The 20,105-nt window shown below is 34.9% G+C and overlaps 1 protein-coding gene and 1 long non-coding RNA gene across 2 annotated transcripts in view; one reads left to right on the forward strand and one right to left on the reverse strand.

Annotated features, from left to right (window-relative positions):
* Positions 1 to 12,988: 12,988 nt before the first annotated feature.
* The window catches only part of LOC136028436 (zinc finger protein 420-like), a 44,470-nt gene continuing 37,353 nt past the window's right edge, over positions 12,989 to 20,105 (forward strand). Inside the window, exon 1 of the mRNA XM_065706279.1 lies at positions 12,989 to 13,067. The gene's annotated coding sequence lies outside the window, so the exon portion shown is untranslated. The remainder of the gene's footprint in view (positions 13,068 to 20,105) is intronic.
* The window catches only part of LOC136028030 (uncharacterized), a 64,997-nt gene continuing 61,396 nt past the window's right edge, over positions 16,505 to 20,105 (reverse strand). Inside the window, exon 3 of the long non-coding RNA XR_010617717.1 lies at positions 16,505 to 17,070. This is a non-coding gene — a long non-coding RNA (uncharacterized LOC136028030). The remainder of the gene's footprint in view (positions 17,071 to 20,105) is intronic.

The raw sequence follows: 20,105 nt of genomic DNA on the forward strand, positions 1-20,105 counted from the left end.
CATCAAACTATTTAGCACAAAAAAACTCATTTAAAGATTTACGATCTATATGAAATACACTAGTCATAAAAGGAAGGACCAAAAAAATTTGCAATAATTTGGTCGGTATAACGACTATGATGTGCCGAATAGCTCATTCAATTCAAAGTAGGACTCAAAACCCTCGGCCAATTTTAAGGTCGACTTTTTTTTTCCGTATCTTAATATACTTCAAATTCCAATGCTCTGAAATCCTTTGGAAGCACTCCTCTGAGAGCGGTACCATATGCGTTTGAGCTGTGTTAAAGGGTTTATAAATTATGATCATAGAAGATATTTGTGCCGACTGTAGCATTTGCTGAATGTTTTTTTTCTCAATGCAGACATCCAAATAGGACACGCGTATAAAATATGGCTTTCGATTACTGATCTATATAGCATCATCAATGTATGTATATTCAGGCTCCAATTACTCTTGGCAACCGTTAAAAGACAAGCAGAATATTGTTTTGCAGAGTTAATTTGATGTCTAACATGGCTAGTCCATAATAATTTTCTATCAAGAATAACACCCAAATATTTAACCTTATTTTTAACAGGTATCTCAATTCCATCATACATTAGCTTTACAGTCGGAAGCTGATGCTTTCTTGAGAATAAAATTGCTTCTGTCTTGGATTTGTCCTACACAAGCTTATTATGTACTGACCAAATTTGAAAGTACTCTTGATAACATTCTAAAGTTGCTATTTTACTTGATGTGATAATCGCACAAACATCATCAGCATATGCCTGAATTTTTACATTAGAAATATTTAGTTCTAGAAGATCATTTATATTAACCGACCATAACAAGGGGGATGATATTCCACCTTGAGGACATGATCGCTCTAAAATGCATGAGTATTCACCCTTATATGTAACAACTCTATCTGAAAAGTAGCTATAAATTAAATTTAAAACCTATTTTAAAATCCTATTTAAAAAATGAAGCAATCTGCTATGCCCTGTAATAAGCTGTGTTAATCTGCTATTGGGTGGAATTTTGATGCAGAGATAAGGTAATTACGCTAAAGCTTTTAATTGTTTTAAAAAGTAGAATTGTGGCAAAGAGTCAAACTTTCGGGTAAAGAGCGAGGGATTGCGGAGGGGACAACCCATTTTATATACGGAGTAATTTCTGTTCGTTTTAAGTTTTAATGTCGCTCCTTACTTTCAGTTAAAAAAAATAGTTTTTTTTATTTGACTTCTGAACGTTTTTGAATTAATGCATGTTTGATTTTGGCTCTCCGCACATAAATTATTAAAATGAAATTTGTATATTAATTCGTTTTTTGGCTAAATGGCTTTCTCTTAGTTTTGATCAGACGATTTTGAGAAATAAGGGGTGGGGAAGGAGGCCTAGTTCCCCTCCTATTTTTTGGTTACTTAGAAAGACAACTAGAACTTTTAATTTTTAACGAAAGTTTTTATTAGTAAAAAATATACATAACTTAAGAATCAACTTACGTAACACACTTTTATATTTTTATTATGTATACGAGGATGTTTGTACCCTCGTTAATACCTCCCTCTTTACACTGAATCATAAATTTGTCCCAATTCTTTAAGAATGATCCCTGAATTAGAAAGACCGTAGAATAAATAGTTGAAATTACTAAAAATAATTTAGCATAAAGAGCGAGGTATATATCTCCTCCTAAATACCTCGCTCTATATGCTAAAGTATTTTTAGAACTCCTCATATGCGTAATAATCTCTGTTCGTTTTAAGTTTCAATGCTACTCCTTACTTTCAATTGAAAAAACGTTTTCATGTTTATTTTTCATTGTTTTTTTATAGTAATTTTAGAAAATCCTGCTCCCTTTTCATTGAATTTTTCTTCCCCCATGACAGATTCCTCGAAGGAAAGATCCTCCCACGTAGCCGCTTCCCCTCAACCCCACCCCCCAAACCAAAAGAAAACCTCTGAAAACGTCTGTACACTTCCCAATAACCATTACTGTATGTAAACACTGGTCAAAGTTTGTAACTTGCAGCCCCTCCCTCAGGGATTATGGGGGAGTAAGTCATTCCTAAAGACATAGTTATTATGGTTTTCGACTATGCGGAACAAAATGGCTATCTCAAAATTTTGATCCGTGGACTTTGGGAAAGAAATGAGCGTGGGATGGGGCCGAGGTGCCCTCCAATTTTTTGGTCACTTAAAAAGGGCACTAGAACTTTTCATTTCCGTTAGAATGAGCCCTCTTGCGACATTCTAGGACCACTTGGTCGATACGATGACCCCTGGGGAAAAAAACAAACAAACACGCACCTGTGATTTGTCTTCTGGCAAAAACTACGAAATTCCCCGTTTTTGTACATAGGAGCTTGAAATTTTTGCTATAGGGTTCTCTGATACGCCGAATGCGATGGTGTTATTTTCTATAACTACTCTATGACTTTTAGGGGCTGTTTCCGCCTATTTTCCCAAATAAGGCAAATTTTCTCAGGCTCGTAACTATTTGTTTTAGCAAGATTTTCCATCACACTTTGGATTTCCTGTTCTGTCGCGGAAATGCGAGTAATAATAGCCGACGATCCCGCTATAGTTTGTTGCCCAGGAATTGGAATTTGAGTTTTTAGCTTCTCTTTGTAAAGTTCTATATAAATGTTCGGTTGATGAATAAAATCCTAAAATGCTCCCTTTACACCCTTGCTAATAGATTTCCTAGCTTCACCCTTATTTGCCTCAAACTGCATAAGCTGTGACTCGAGAACAAACTGGGTGTCATGTTACCCATAGCAAAAAAACAGAAACTTAAAATTTTTGACTTTGGGTTCGCAGTCTTTGGATCCAAAACCTCAATAATACGAACTGGCCAATCGGGGAATCCTCGAAACTTCGCTAGAGCCAGGTCACGAATACTAAATTTAGCAATTATCTGTAGCTCAAATTTATCAAAAGTAATTTACAACAGTTGCCAAAAAACTCGTACGTGTTAGTGGGGTAGGCCCACCTCAGCAGTGGCAAACACCGTTTGACAGGAGGCCCAGTGAAACACAGGGCCTGATAATTGATTTCTTCACCGTATTCTTAAAAAATATCCGAATATCCCAGCATCCAAAATACTCGTGCCAATAATCACACGTCACTAATTATCAGAGCTAGCGAAATGCGACTGCATTGAATGAATGCTAATGTCTTTTAATAGTCGAAAGTGATTGAAGGGCAACTAACCCTCCTCCCGCGCCCACACTTCCCCCCCCCCAACACATTCAATCAACATTTTTAGATGGTCATTTTCTTCAATATAATTGAAAGGTCTGGAAATTAGGTCTTTGAGGATGACGACTCCCCATAGCCCTCGGGGTGGAGGTTGTAAGTTATGCCCTGTGGTCATATAAGCTTTTAATAGAAAGCGTTGTCGTAGAAAATTCAAAAAGGGCTCATTCGATTGGAAATTGAAATTACTATTTTCCTATTTTATAGTCAAACGTAATCGGAGGACGAATGTCCGTTCCCGTCCCACGCCCATTATTTCTCCAAACACTTGTGATCAAAATTTTTATATAGCCATTTTGTTCAACTTAGTTGAAAAGTCTGGAAATTATATCTTCAAAGATGACACCCCCCTACATACACACATAACCCAGGACAAGGGTTGTAATTTATGCCCTGGGACATATAAGATTTTTCATAGAAAGCGTGTTCATACAAACATCGGAAGGGCCTCATTGGATTGGTGATCAAGAGCTCTAGTGCCCTTTTTAAGAGTCAAAGTTATCGGAGGGCAACTACCGCCCTCTCCTCTACATACACACATAATCTTGCTAATGAATCAACCAATCGATGGGAGTCTATGGGTGACATGTCATTGCTCGAAAACTGCAGAAGAAATATTAAGAGCAGTGCAATGGAAACTCTCAAAGACGTTGCAAGTGAAGCAGCCCAATCAAACTTGAAAGTGAATTCCCAAAAACCTCATAGAAAGACATTTAGTTTTCTTAAATTAAAGCCATCATTTATAACTCCAAAACCTAATCAGATAATTGTAACAAAAACTAAACTCTTAGGGGTCACACTGACTAGCGATTTAAAATGGAAGGCTTACATTTGCTCTATTATTTTATCCACCCACAGCTTCAGTATGTTTGCACAGTGTGGCATTTTGGTCTTACGGTGGATCAGTCTGATAAACTAGAAATTATCCAGAAGAGAGCCCTGAGAATTATTTACGGTCAGGGCAAAGTGCCTTACATTCTCCTCCTCAAGGAATTCCGCCTCCCTACCTTGGCAGCCCGACGTGTTACTCTTTGTACCAATTTCGGAAATAATCTGCGTTGTAAACCAAGCTTTCAATGTATACTCCCAGCCCCTTTTTGCCCTCCAAAGCCCCGTTTACCCCGATAAAAAGCACAAAAAATCTAAGTTTTAATTCCTATTAATTAATTGAGCGGTACAGAAAGAGCTTTGTGCCAACTTTTGTTAAAATCATAAATAAATGAAATGTGTAATGCATCACGTTAATGTGTAATATATATTCTTAAGTAGGCTAACACTCAAAATGCCAATAACTCAAAACGCCCACGATTGGATAAATTTTAGGTTTCAGTACTTTATTGGGGATGAGACGAGAGGTTGCTCACATCCCAAACCCATGTACAGCGTGTGCCGGGTGGGTGCATTTTGAGCTGTTGCGATTTTTCGTGGGCAAAAAGATCGTGGTGATTTTGGCAACCATCCGTTAAGTATTGTCGTTTCATTTTTATCTGACAGGCCAGTTGGATTCATCAGTGTATGTTTTTTATAATGTTCTTATGTTTTTACTTATGTCCCATTATTTTTTTCATTTTATTCATTGTACTCATTATATCGCAGTAGGCAATGTTTTAATATTTCACTTATGCGCTTAATTTTTGTGTGTGTATACAATGTAGGCTAGCTGGTTAAAGGCAACAAGTTCGACAGTTTCATGTTGTGAGAGTTTGCCTGATAATATAGTATTTCTATTCTATTCATGTCAGCTAATCCGAATATGGGTTGATGGGAATATTCGGAAGACAATTTAGACAAAATAAGTAAAAAGTGGGTTGGGGATTTTAAGCTCCCTCCCGAATATTTGTCCGACTCGTAAAAAACGTAGCAAAAATGAATAATATACAATTTTTGATGTTTAATTTTTTTGTGCCCCCTAAAAACGTTTTATACTCCCCCCAAACAAATATCCATACAGCCCTGGGGCCATATAATATATTTTTGCAAATTATTGGGGGGCAGGTACCCCCCCCCCTCCTACGCGCCACTCCAAACGACGGCCCTGGAGGTTAACAAGACTAATCTCCGTAGTTGCTGTCTGTTATAGGTAATCCCTCAAGTTCAATTGTATATGTTGTGGCCAAGTTTTGTAAATAATTGGACGACATTGATAATTCCAAAAATTAGTAGCCAAGTGTCCGAGATGAAAGCCATAGCGACCGGGTATTGAAATTATTGCATAATATCCTAACTATATAAATCTTAAAAATCTATGTCCGACATTAGACTCTGCTGATCAAACAGTTCTTGGTAACGAACTGTCAAAAGAATCGACTTGTTATGCGGATTCCAGATATTTAAAATTCATCAAGTTCAATGTTACCCGCCAAATCTTACGTGCCTGAGAAAATTTGCCTGATTTTCGAAAAAAAAGGGAGAAACATACTCTAAAGGTCAAGGGATCTTAATGAAAATCATACTATCAGTTTCAACGTATCTGAGAACCCTGTTGAAGAAGTATCATCCTCTCATCTGTAAAAATGGGCAATTTCGTAGTTTTTGAAAGAGAAAGATCACAGATGCGCGTTTGTTTGTTTTTTTTTTTTTTCCATGGGTTATCGTATTGAACAAATAATCCTAGAATATCATGAAAGGGCTCATTTGAACGGAATTTGGAAGATCTAGTACTTTTTTTTTATTGCAAGAATTGAAGAAAGATCAAAATTTCAAATCACTTAGACGAAACGACTGAAATTACTAAATCCTTTTGTCCCCTCCCCCCCCCCACAAAAAATATCTGGATATGATCATCAGTAATAAGGCGTAACCAATCCCTTGGGCTCTCAAATCACAATAGGTATAATTAATTCATGAAACAAAAAGAAAAACCCATTAAAATACATATTCAATTTTAATCCGTTAACACACAGTGGATAGATAAGAAGCGAAATTTGGTTCTTATCTTTCCGGTCCATTAAACTTATCAATTTATCACCATAACCATGACATCGGTTGTCAAATTAAAACTTAAAATTCTATTTTCAACTCGTTATTTCAATTTTCAGTGTAAGCGCTTTACATATGTTAATTGGCTTAACGTGTACAAACATTGGTCTCTGAGTACATACAAAAACTTGGGTTTATTTAGTTTAATTTTGCTAGCATTTAAGGCTTGTTTGGGGGAGGGGATGCAAAAAAAAACTAAAGAAATATATCAAAACTGTGTTTATGCATTTATAATACATATTTTTGTGTTGGGAAAACATTTTTTTGGGGGTGGCGGGGAGGGGGGGGGGGCAATCCCCTCATTCTACTCCCTGGATTCGGTCCTGTTATTATTGATAGCCTATAATTTTTATGTTAATCCCAAAATGACCAATAAGGTTGACGATAACTCGGAGATCCACATAACTTTTATTGGTGACGAATGTATACAATTTAGAGAATAGCCTATACAACCAGTCTTATTCTATAGATTAAAACTTAACTTACCATGCTTTTCTTCAAGTTAATCTCTTATAATGTCTTCTTTGGGGAATTTTCTGTAAGGGAGAGAGTTATTAAAGGTAGAAATTCTCCATGGGGCAACTTTCCATCCCATCACAGAGGTGAAAAAATGTATTTCCAACTGAAATGTTTTAGGACGTAACGAAAATGAATAGATAAAAAATAGTTATTTGTTTTCTATAACCTCCCTGAAAAATTCCTTTTTTAAACCCCTCCCCATAAAAAATCCTGGATACAGCCCTATGGCTGATTGATTTTCAAATTAGCCTAATACCCAAAATTTTCCACTCACGTGAAAAATTAAGACATACTCCCAAATAACAATTACTTTATGTTAGTAATGGATTACATTTTATAACTTAAATACCTTTCTCCTGGGTCTTTTTTCAGGGGGGGGGGGTTGAGTTAAACTTGCAGTAACCTAATGTTATTCCAGCCGATTAAACCTCTTGAAAATTAATGTTTTGCTGATTGAGTTTATTGTAATCCTGGCCAGCGTGGTTGGTCTGGGTAAGCCTAACTGGGGCTTAGCTCTAGCTTTTCATTAGGGCGGGTGGTAAGAAGGGTCTACATCCATAGAGTCAGGGGGACGGATAATATTTTTTTTTCTCTAATTTGCGTTGTTGCTTTTTGGGTGGAGGCAAGTGATTCAACCCTGACTAGCCTATCCTGCACCTCTTCAGGTTTTTTTTTGTGCGTCTTGGAGCAGCAGCCTACCCTAAATTACTTATTTACAACAATGTAACATTCAATAGCTTACATAGCTAGTTGCTCAATATAAGGAAAACAATTCCTATGAGACTGTTTTAAAGAATAAATTTAAAAAATCTTCTGTTTTCAGAATATTTTATCAACGGGTTCATTATAAATTCATTCGTGATCCAGTAGCCTAGACGGAGTATAGTTTTTGAAATGAAACAAAATAATAATCTCTTGTTGTCGTTTCCCGTAATCATTTTGGCTTACGGATCTCATTCTAAATTCATTTGTTTTGCTGGCTAGCAACTGAAAGTAAGTTTGTTCAATTTTAGTGTTGTCTAATTAATTAATTAAATTTTTAGCCTGGGAAATTTAAACTTAAAATTTGAATTGGAGGGCGGACAAAAAAAAATTCAATAGAAAGTAAAGAAAAACACTAAAATTAAAGCGAACATAAATTAGCCTAATGAGTGAGGGGGGCTGCTCCATATTGCTCCCTTATTATGAATTAACTAATATTACTAAGCTTTTTTAAAAGTGTTTAAACAATCAATTCGTCTCCTATCACTTTCGACAAAAGAACTACAACTTTCTGCGAAAAACTTATTTTTTCTTAAGTGGGAAACAAATAAAGAAGTTTGTGCCTTAGCTATATAAAAAAAAATTTGTATGTGCCGACTTGAAAAAGAATCTCGACTCAATGGTGAAATTTTTTGTGGGAGAAATTTTTCATTGGGGGTATTCCAAGGAAATGTAAGGAGTGAGCCGGCTCAATAGTAACCGAAACTCTAAAAAACTGAATTTTTATACAAATATACATCAAATGAATCAGATTTCTACGCTGATTTTATATGTGTAAGTTTTATCAAATTTGGTCTTACCCATCGAAAGTTACGAGCCTGAGAAAATTTACATTATTTTCTAAAAAAGTGGTAAACACCCCCTAAATGTCATAGAACCTTAATGATAATCACATTATCAGATTCAGCATATCAGAGAACCCTACTGTTAAAGTTTCAAGCTTCTATCTGCAAGCATGTGGAATTTTGTAATTTTTGCGGGATGAATGATCACAGATACTTGTTTATTTGCTTATGTTTTTTTTCAAGGATGATCGTATCATTCCAATGGTCCTACAATGTCGTGAGAGGGCTCATTCTAACGAAAATTAAAATTTATATTGCTCTTTTTAAGGGACCAAGAAAATTGGCGGGCAACAAGGCCCCCTGCCACGGTCGTTTTTTCCCAAAGTCATCGGATCAAAATTTCAAGACAGCCATTTTGTTCAGCTTAGTCAAAAAATCTAATATCTATGTCTTTGAGGATGACTTAATAAAAAAAAAAGCTGCAAGTTATGAACTTTGCCCATTATTTACATATAATATTGGTTATTGGAAAGTATACAGACGCTTTCAGGGAGTATTTTTTCTGGTGGTGGGGAGGAGGTTACATGAGAGGATCTTTCCATGGGGGAAGAGAATTCCCATGAAGGGACGCTAGATTCTCCAGCATTAACCTGAAAAAAAATGAGAAATTAAATTAAAAAAAACAGTTTTTTCAACTGAAAGTAAGGAATAACATTAAAACTTAAAACAAAGAGAAATTATCATGTATATGAGGGGATTCGTCCCCACCTCAATAACTTGCTCTTTAAGCTAAAGTATTTTTAGTAATTTCAAAAAAGCTATTTATTCTAATTAAACGGCCTTTGTAATTCATTATTGACGAAGGGGCAAACCCCCTCATATGCGTAATAAAAATTTACAAATATAGGTGTTTATTGCGAAAGTTAATTTGTAAGTTACGTATAAGTTATTTTAAGAGGTTTTTCTGCAAATAAATTAATTTGGCAATTTAAAAAATTTGATTTTCATTATAATGAACTTTTAAATATATATCGAAAGAATTATCTTAAAATACCTAGCGAAATCTTTGGGTGATTTTGATTCTCTTTGTTACTGAGTTTGGCGTGTCCCTAATTTTTGATAGTGGATTGAGAAAGAGTCAAACTTTGGCGCAAAGAGCGGGTTGCTGAGGAGGAGACAGCCCCTTTCATATACGGAAATATTTCTGTTCCTTTTAATGTCGCTCCTTACTTTCAGTTAAAAAAACTTGATTTTTTTTTTATTTAATGTTAAAAAGGATCTGCACTTAAGCTAAAAAACAATTTCCTTCAAATGAAATTATGCTAAGTAGTAGGCTATTTTTGAGATGGAATCGTAGCATATGCAAGAAAAAAATCTTGAGGAAGTTCACAACTAGAATTTTTTTCAAAATTGTCTAATCCAAATTTTTAGACAGCACCCCACTTTCTAGGGCTGTAATAAGAGAAAGGTTGAGATGGCTAGGGCTTTGCGGAAGAAGGATGACGGATTGCCAAAGATTTTACCGAAGATTGCCAACAGTCTAGGGCTAAACAGAAAGCAGGTTGTCTGTGGTTGGGGTAGGAAGATGTCATGCAGAAAGTTTTCAAGGAAATGGGAACTTCCTGAGAGGGTGTAAACAGAGAGGCTTTGAATAGATTGGGATGAAGGAGGAGTTTGAGTAGCCGTGTCGGCCTCAGGCGGCTTTGTGTTGTAATGAGTTGGTAGTAGTAGTAGTAGTGTTTTGTTCAGCATAGTTGAAAGGCTGAAATTAAGTAGCGGAATTAACTGAATGTAAGTAGCGACAGTAAAATTTAAAACAAACCTAAATTATTCGGTATATAAAAGGGGCTATCGCTGCCTCAACACCCCGCACTTTTTGTAAGGTTTTGCAGCATTAGCATCAACAGCCACCCCAAGCAGTAAAAAAACTTGTCTGAAGGGGTGGCAAGAATAATTTAAAAATAATACAGGACTAAATGTGCCCGGTTTTCTTATCTAGTATTGTCGTAAAACAGATATCAACTTTGTAATAAATATTTAAACACTACACAAATCTTTTATTGCTTGAAATACCCTTTTCCTCATGGGATACAAATATGGACCAACACACCTGGAAATAAAGCAGGGCTGAAAATTTTGTAGTATTTTATAGGAAGGCATGCAGATTTGTATTTTTAAGATTACAATTCGTAATTTTTTCCTTCGATTCCAGTCCGAGTTCTTACCAAAGAGAAAGGATTACTCACAAGAAATTGATTTTAGTGTCAAGAAAAAAACAACAACACTATCTGTTTTAGACGTTAGATGATGCGTTTTGGTGGCATTTCACTTGTACAAAATTACAAAATAACTAATAATGATGTGACAGAGCTGCTAAAGTTTCCAGTTTTTAAGCGTCTGAAATTCATTCGTACAAGCACCTCCACCACAAAGCAGCCTATTCTTCAAATGACATCTAGATTTTCGAATCTGAACAATGATCGTCGTTTCGAAAATAAAATTCAAAATAGCGTATTTCTTAAATTTCTTCTTCTTATGTTTATGAGGTCTGTGGATCAGTATGATGTTCATTCACCTCTTAGGCATTACAGGTATACCTTCACTGATTATTGAAAGCTTCTGGCAATATTCCTAGAAAAAAATCTGCGGGTTGACAACAAGCAATGTGCTGCTAGTAATAATGGCGTCTTTTCAGGATTGATATCATCAACCTATAAATAATAGCTTCAAATTCATGTGACAGGGAGCAATTGATGAGAGCATCAAAAGTTAAAGGGATCTTTAATTGATTGCAGTAATTCCTCAGTCTCCTGGAATCATTATCTCCTGGTATGCAATCAAATAGCACATGTTGAGCGTTTTCCACTTTCTGACAGCATTTTCTACGTAGTGGGGTGTGGTGGATTCCCCATTTAAAAAGGTCAGCGTTAAGTAAAATCGTTCCAGTTTTTAACTTAAAGTAGATAATATTAAAATCCTTAGACTTGAAAGGAGGGTACAAAAATCGTTGGTAAGTAATATTTGTTCTGGCTCTAATAACTTCTCTGTAATTCTTTGTTCTCAAATTTCTTGCCGGAGGGATCTCAGCAGCCTTATTTGCCAAATTATCTGCCATTTCATTATATTTGATTTCTTTATGACTAGGAATGTGAAGGAATGCCATACCACACCCCATTGAAAAACAGATATCCAATCTTTTGGCGTATATTTTTCCGGTCATAATCATTAGCTTGATAATTTATCTTGTTGAGAAGATGAATTGATGAAAGGGAATCTGACAGGAACAAGACATTTCTTGAAGAAGTCCCAAGCTCACTTAAAGCATCTAATGCAAATCGGACTGCAAATAATTCAGTCGAAAGTACTGATGAATTAATTGGAAGGGAGGAAAAAATATTTAATTTTAGATCAGGGATACAGCCAGCTGCCCCAGCTTTAGAATCTTTAAGAGAACGATCAGTGTAAACATGCATATAATTGAGAAAATGGGTATTCGCATAATTTTAAAAATTATCTCGACTTCCTTGGTTGAATAGCAGGATTTATTCTTTTTTAGTATACTCATGTGACACTCAATATGGGCCATCTCCCATGGTGGGGAATCCACAAAGGGAAAAGTATCCATCCACTGAGAAGACCACTCTGGAAACTCCTTTACAAAAAGATTCCAGGAAGATGATACCAAAATCATAGAGGGTGGGTTATGGAAGATTTTCTGGTGTACATAATGTTGATTACCATATGCCTGTATTCTCGTGAAATATCTTTTTCTCTGAAGCAAAGTTCTTTCTTACAAAGAGGTAATCCCTGACAGGTTTCTCATTTTAATTATTGGAGTATTCTTATGAAATCCTATAGCAATACGGACTGCAAAATTTTGCAATGACTCCAGCATGTTAAAAATCTGTGGCGAGTTATTAACAAAAAATTGAATACCATATTCCATTTTTGCTCTTATATAAACTTTATAAAAATCTATCATTGTTTTTGGTGATGAACCCCATTTAGAATTAGCAAGTCGTTTCAGTAGGTCCAGCTTCTGGATTATATTCTTCTTGAGTGATTTGATGTGATCATGCCATCTTAGTTTGGAATAAAAAACAATTCCCAATAACTTCACTGAAGATTCATAGTCTATAGTAAAGTTATTGAATGTCTTTGTCTGGTAAATAGGATTGATTTGGTTTTGGAAGTGGAGATAGACAAACCTAAAGCTTCTGAGAAGCAAGAGATTAAGGGGATATCTTGTTGAATATCTTTGACCAAATCAGTGACGTTTCTACCCGATTTCCAGATTACTAGGTCATCTGCATAGAGCCCAAATGATGCATGTTTTAATTGAAACTCAGATATATATAGATTAAACAGTAGAGGACTAAGGATGGCTCCCTGGGGTAAGCCTTCTTTGATAGGGTGATTGTGGCTCCTACAAACTTAGCGAACTTTATCCCAAAATATTAAACTTTTAAAAATGAATATGTTTCATCGACCAGATAATAAATCCGAAAATTAGTGGCCTCCTAGAATAGAGTGTTAGTTTCTGGGTATTCGCATTCCGAAAGTTAGTGATGTCCGAGCATAGAACATTGGTGTTCGGGTATTTGTTTTATTGCGAAATAACCATGTCACTGAAAAAATTCTATGTCAGAGTTTTAGCTAAACTGCTAGCTATCGGTAAATTTGAAAGCGGTAGTGCCGCATAGCCTACGGCGAAATTATTTAAATTAATTTAGGGCTACTTGTCCAGAAAATATGTGAATAACTAATGTTTTTAGGTAGTATAATAGAGTAATTTAGATTGAATGTAAAAAAATGGCCAAGTGGTTAAAGTGTCCGAGTACCGAGCGCTTTTCTTCTATTTTGTCCTAGATCTTGTGATATATCATTGTTCCTTTTGCAGATTTGAGGGGCAGACTAGCCACACAAAATTTAATTCTGCATGAGTGAGGACAATAGAAGTTTGGATTTAGTAATTATTTGAAGTGTTGTCCAAAAAGGAGGTAAAATAGCATAAAATACAGATTTAATGATAGGCTACTAGTATAGCTACATTTTTTTCTTTCGTATGCTAAAGAAAGTTCAAGGAGAATTTGTAATGTTAGCCACATATTTGTGCTTGAACTGGGAAGGGGTTAGAGAAAAGTAAATAGAAATGCTTTTAAGAATAATATAAGCAGTTGTTGTAGAATTTTTTAATTAATTTTTCTGAATTCATTTAGGCTAGGTTATATATGAAATGTAAATTTCTCTACTTGGTTTGTAAACAGGAAGTCTAAGAAATCAAATTTTATTAGCCTTGTCCAGAAAACTGATAGACAGTTGTAATTTAGGCTTTATTTTTGAATACTAGAGCAAGGGGGTAAAGAAAAATGAAGTACTTTTACAACTGTAATGAGTTCTTAGAATATTTTGTGTTTGAGTAGGCCTATTTATCTATACAGATGGCTCTAAGTTTGAAAATGGTAGGGGGGTAGGAGCAGCGTTTGTCATACCTTCATTGAGTGTCTCACAATTATTTAAACTACCAGAATATTTCTCAATATTTCAAGCAGAGGTTATAGCCCTACATAAGACTCTTCAATATGTAGCAAATAATCTTAGAAATTACAAAATAGTCACATGTATCGATTCTAAAAGCTCAATCCAGGCTGTTGCAAATTATGATCCATTTTCAAACAAAAGGGAAGTAATGGAGTGTCATCTTGCTTATATACAAGCAAGTAAAAGTAATGATATACATCTTCAATGGGTGCCATCACACTCTGGTATATCTGGCAATGAATTAGTAGATAAGTTAGCAAAGGAGGCAACATCACAAGGAATCCAACTTGATGAATGGGACCATTCAGAAAACCAAAGGAAAATAGATAAAATCATGAAAAAGGTTGCAGATGGTGCAAAGACTCTGAACAAACAGCATTTTAGACCTTATGTGGATCAAGAGGGTGGAATTAATGTATACAGCTCTTTAACTAGAAAACAAGGGAGAATACTATTTAGATTAAGATCAAACCATGCTGGCTTTGGAACTTACAAAGCCAAAATATATGGTGAATCCCCATTGTGTGCCAATTGTGTTGATGTGGAAGAAGACTTAGAGCATATTATTTTTAAATGCCTGAGTTACAATGGTTATTGCTCAAATATATTTGGCTTCTTTATAAAAAAGAATGTAGCCCCTTCAATGCAGTTAGTACTTGTAGGATTTAAATCAGTTCCTGAAAATGTAGAGATCGCCCGCATCTTAGTACAGTTCTTCAGTGACATTGGTAGAGCATTAGATGTTTAATGCTTCTGCTATTTAATCATGGATGACAACCAAGAGATAAGGCTCTCAAGGTGCATAAAGCACAGAGGAGAGCATAACAACAACAACAACTAGAAAATATGTGAATAATTAATGTTTTTAGTTAGTATAATAGAGTAATTATAGTAGATTGAATGTCAAAAAATGGCAAAGTGTCAGAGTACTGGGCGCTTTTCTTCTATTTTGTCCTAAATCTTGTGATATAGCTATCATTGTTCCTTTTGCAGATTTGAGGGGCAGACTAGCCACACAAAATTTTAGCTGCATGAGTGAGGACAATAGAAGTGTGGATCTAGTAATTATTTGAAGTGTTATCAAAAAGGAGGAGACATAGCATAAAATACAGATTTAAGGATATGCTACTAGTATAGCTACATTTTTTTCTTTTGTATGCTAAAGAAAGTTCAAGGAGAATTTGTAATGTTTGCCACATATTTGTGCTTGAAATGGGAAGGGGTTAGAGAAAAGTAAATAGAAATGCTTTTAAGAATAATATAAGCAGTTGTTGTAGAATTTTTTAATTAATTTTTCTGAATTCATATAGGCTAGGTTATATATGAAATGTAAATTTCTCTACTTGGTTTGTAAACAGGAAGTCTAAGAAGGCAAATTTTATTAGCCTTGTTCAGAAAACTGATAGAGAGTTGTAATTTGGGCTATATTTTTGAATGTTAGGGCGAGGGGGTAAAGAAAAATGAAGTACTTTTACAAATGTAATGAGTTCTTAGAATATTTTGTGTTTGAGTAGGCCTATCTACAGGATATTTTGACAGTTTATTTGAACTGCCCCTTGTACATTGCTGCATAGAATGTTGAGTAAAGAGGGATATATTTGATCACCAGGGGTTTGTGTACTCAAAGACTATTTTCTTTTGATACTACTTGATGCCATTGGCTTTAGAACTTTGGTTTTTTGTCTATCAGCACTCTAAATCCCTTTCTTTGGGACTTGTCTTAAGCACTGTTTTTGGCAGTGAATTGGAATCAAATATGTTGTAATGGGGACAGAGGATAGTACCACCAAAGTAAAGGACACTGTATTTCTTTATGTGGAACTCAGGTTTCTAATCATGTGCTTGTGTTTGAATTTAAGAAGGTCACAGTGTAGGCCTTGGTGGTTTATGGGTCCAAATAGCTTGTAGTTGTCATCATTGAAAGTACATTTTGTTTCCTATGCTATTCTATTTACCATATTATTGATGTAGCCTGTATCATTAGTGACAGATTCTGTCAGAATTTCAGAACTCATATCCTGCTCAAGGGCTGTAGTCACCCCACTGAGGTAAAACTAGTGGGTCTGTAGGCACCTTTTTGGTATTGTCCCCTTTCTGAAATATTGGTGTAACATGGGGTCAGCTTGTCTAGTATAAGGCTATTTTTCTCAGCTGAAGCAACAGTTTAAATGTCTTACATAGTGGAAGTGTAATTTTTAGGTAATCTCATTTAGCAGTCTTGAATATAATTTCTCAATACTAACAGACTTGTTGAACTCTTGTGCTTTAGGTCATTTTTGGATGACTGGAAGGGTGAAGTGAAAAGGTAAAATATGTCTTGTTATTTATTAGAGGAGGCCACTTGCAAGAACACTATCTGGTAAAAGCTATAAAAATGTGTAGTGATGTTGTAGGATTGAACATGTCAAATAAAATATCTCTGAGTTTTTATTGAAATCTTTAGTGATTCTCATTTTCCTGGGCTAAAAAAGGAATGATCCTTCATCTAGAGTTTCATCAATTTAATTAACAGTCTTGTTTATCCTTTTGGTAATCTTGTACTTAGGGAAATACCTTAGCACTTGGACAGTGCCTGATTTTTGGCATCTATTTTGTAAAAAGAAAAAAAAAGTAAAAAATTTACCATTATTTTGGGTAAAATCATATTAGCAGATTTTTTTCTACGTTTAAAACTAAAAAATTAACCATTTTACTTAAAAAACCTATCATCCTTTTAAATTAAATAGCTATGTTCAGTAATATCATCTATATGTTATTTTTCATTTATTTATAAAAGCAACCAAATACAAATTAAAAATTGGTCTGTAACACTTTGATTAACTAAGAACTGGATCATAATAGTAGATCATTCAGCCACATTCACTGTCATTAAGACCATCTTCAACAGGATCTGCAGGCAAATCTAGCTCCTTTTCTTCAGACTCTCATTTAGGTGATGGTGCCTGTTCTAAAGCCACCCACCCTGAACAAAAGTCCTGAATAAGTCCTCTGCTTGTTTCTTCCTCAGAACCAATTCTATATTTATCTGCAGATTCTTTTAAAAGAAAGTGCTGAAACACAAGGGTCATTAAACTAAAATAAGAATTCCTTATAGAGGCTTTTGTCACAACAACTCTTTCAGCAGCAATTGGTTTAAAAGCAGACTAAATCTTTGAAAACAGCAGTGGAACTTTCAATTTATAATTGACTGAGTTCCCTCCGAAGTTTATTTGATCACCCCTTCCACATGAAGTGCCTCTAGAAAAAAAATGAGTAAACATTTATGCATTGAATCCTTTTGCGTCTTCACTCTAGGGAATGCTGTATGTTTGCTTATGACTTAAACAGGAGAGTGTGAATTTCAGTTTTCCTTTTAATGAAGATCTGGAATTATCAAGGAGGAAATCAAGGGTGGATGCTGGGTCCTAGGGAAACAGCATAAACGCAGGTTTCTCTATGATGTGAAATTTTTAAAGTAAAACTGAAGATATTGATTCTGCTTTGGTCTGCTACATTGTTCAACACTTAGATCTTTTAGTACTTTTGCTGAGACAAATTTTATATCTGAAGCAAATGGCTTCCCATATTCTTTGTGGAAAGGAACTGAAATTAAACACATCTAATAACACAGACCCTTTTCTAAATATAAATACTAGAGATATTCCTATCAACCCAATCTACAACAATTTCAAATTAAAGGATTCAAATAACATTTGTTTTCAGTTTAGAACCACTGATTTAGAACCAGTGATGAATCTATCATATCCCACTGAAAGGGAAATTTTAGGGATAACAGTGCTATATGGGTGCTGTGGGGGTGGTTCTTTTGTTGCAAAAACATGGATTTTAATGAAAAATGATAGTTTCTATTATTGATCCATTAAAAGCTGTACTTTATCCCAAAAAGGGGGGATAAATGCCCTAATATCAAGGATAACTCTATTTTGCTGTGGAAAGCAAGCTTTCTTTACAAAAAAAAAAAAAAATAACAGTACAATTGCTAATTACTTCAAAGAGGGTAAAAAGTTAGACAGAAAATGGGTTAATAATTGGGCAGTGACTTGACCGGATAATTGCATGCTGTAAAATCCCCCCAAAAAAGCTTCACACATGTATCTAGATTCTTAATGAATGTCCTACTTTTGCCAGAAATCCCAAGAAAACAAGGGGAATTAAGCATTTCACAAAATTTTGGTGGGGCCCGGGCCCGGAGCCCCCCCCCCCTGCGTATGTGCCAGATCTGACCACACTTTTAATGAAAATTAGGCCATTAGACAACCTAAGTCAATTGATAAGCTGGGAATTCTTGCTCAATCTAATAGGTGAATATTCTTTCATTTTTCAATAAAATTCTTATTATTTTCTTTGTTTGTTATATTTCAATAATGATTGTAGCCTTTTATTGTCTTTAACAGCTTACAGAACTAATATAATGTTAATTCAGCTCATATTTCACTATTTTAAAACTATAATTATCTGTACTATAATATACTTTATTGTTTGGGTAAGTCAGACCAAGGGATACAGCTATGCACAAAACAAAATCTTGTCCAAACTTGTTTCTGCCAGCCTCTTTGCACTTTGGTGTTGTAAAAATTGCAAGGCATCATAAAATATATCAGTAAGATATGGTAAGATACCAGTAAAATATTTAGGCTACATTCTATAAAATAGGTAAATTACTTAAATTAGGTAAAATACCAAGTGTTCATGGTGTTCAATAAAATAGTTATCTTGTAGTATTATTTGTGATGTTTTTGAGTTGTTCAGCTTGTCAAATGCATAATATTTTGCATCATTGCTCTTTGCATAGTTTTTTTTTCAAGAATACATGTGTCTTTATTTGATATGAATCAATTGAAAACAGTACATGTTGAAAAATTTCACCTGTCGTTTTGTATGATTTAATTACGAAAGAACATTTTTTTTTCAAATCACAAGGAAGGATTTTTCTTCATTTCACATTATATTATAAAACTTATCTCTTGACTATGACTGATACTGGCTCTATATTTCCAGAGCTTCTTTTGGTTTTTCTTACTGTCATAAGCTAGCTTAAACTGCCGTATCTCTATCTTGTACTCTTTAACTTTCATAAAGGCACTTAGTTAAGTTTCTTAGTTTGTTTTGAGCCTCTGCCTTTTCCTTCCTTTATTGCATTTTTTCAAGTGCTTGTTTATTTCTTTCCTTGCATCTTTGGGCTATGAAAGGGAAGGTTTAGGGCTTTAACTTGAGTTTGAATGACATTCAATTTTTCTAAAGTGTAAGTAGCTCACATTTAGGTCATCTCATTGTGGTTTAGTTTGCTATTTAGGTTAGCCCAATGAGCAATCTTGAACTAGAAGTGAGCAAGCTATGCATTCCTGCTCTTAACTGATTGTACTGTAATTCCCAGAAGTTCTCTTTATGTGATCATTTTTTAGTATAAAAAATTCACTTCAAGGATCAATTAATTGCTCTTTCCCACTGGGGTAAGCAGGGCTGTCATGTATTGAGAAAAAAGGGGGAAGGGACGCCCCTCCCCCAATGTTTTTGTCACTCTGTAAAAATATTAAGTTGGTAAAATCTTGAAATGAAGCATCATGACTTCTCTGATGCCCCTAAAACTCTTTGTTTGGATATATAAAGACCACAAAAATACTGACATGTCATCTACATAAAGTTCAAACTTGGTTGGTAAATGACACAGTTTTACTGACTCCTGCCATGAGTTTACAGACTGTGCCACAATTTTCTATTTGGCTAAACAAAGAGCATTAAAATAGTAACATGTGACATATACCAAAATCTTAATCTTGATCAGTAAATGCAGTGGTTTTATCAACTCCTGTAGTGATATTATGTATTGTATTTGAAACAGACATTATGTTAATTATTGACAAAAAACAATCAGTAAAATGACCAGCCAGTCGGTAAAATCTTTTGTCCCCTCTCCCCCAAAACACTTACCTTGTTACTGGTACTTTGCATTGTGGAGCAAATTAATTGCATATTGGCTTGTAACAACCCTGGGGGTAAATAATTTATATTCAGAAGCTGATCTTTATCCTATAGTAAGACTAAATCCTTCAGAGTCTTTGGAAAAATTTTGTATCTAGTTGGTTGATTGACAGTCTGCCACAGATCCAGACTGTGAAAACACTGTGAGTTGATTTGTGCTTCTCCTTATTTTTAATAGTACAGGTATATAAGTATATCTCTCTTTCCATATGGTGTTCAAGAAGCTGGTGACACCAATTTTTAGTAGTTCCTTGTGTAATTCATAGCTGTTTTATGTAACATTGTTGCTACTG

Source organism: Artemia franciscana, chromosome 6 (assembly GCF_032884065.1).
Source record: "Artemia franciscana chromosome 6, ASM3288406v1, whole genome shotgun sequence".
NCBI lineage: Eukaryota > Metazoa > Arthropoda > Branchiopoda > Anostraca > Artemiidae > Artemia > Artemia franciscana.